Source organism: Calidris pugnax, unplaced genomic scaffold, assembly GCF_001431845.1.
Source record: "Calidris pugnax isolate Ruff unplaced genomic scaffold, ASM143184v1 scaffold585, whole genome shotgun sequence".
In the NCBI taxonomy this organism is placed as follows: Eukaryota; Metazoa; Chordata; class Aves; order Charadriiformes; family Scolopacidae; genus Calidris; species Calidris pugnax.
In genome coordinates this window covers 55,020-55,223 of record NW_015091292.1, presented here as the reverse complement: position 1 = coordinate 55,223, position 204 = coordinate 55,020, and positions in this window count along the sequence as shown.

Below are 204 nucleotides of genomic sequence, written 5' to 3'. Positions count from 1 at the left end.
CTCCCCTCTCTCCCTCCTCGCCGCCCTCCCAGTCTCCCACACAGACCCATAGCGTGCCCCATAGCGTGCCCCACACCGCCCCAGACACCCCACATTGCACCACACACTCTATATACACTGAGAACCCCTGGCTCCCTCACCCCCTACACCCCTTCCCCAGGTGAGTCCTGCCCCACACTGCCCCATAGCCTGCCCCATAGCGAC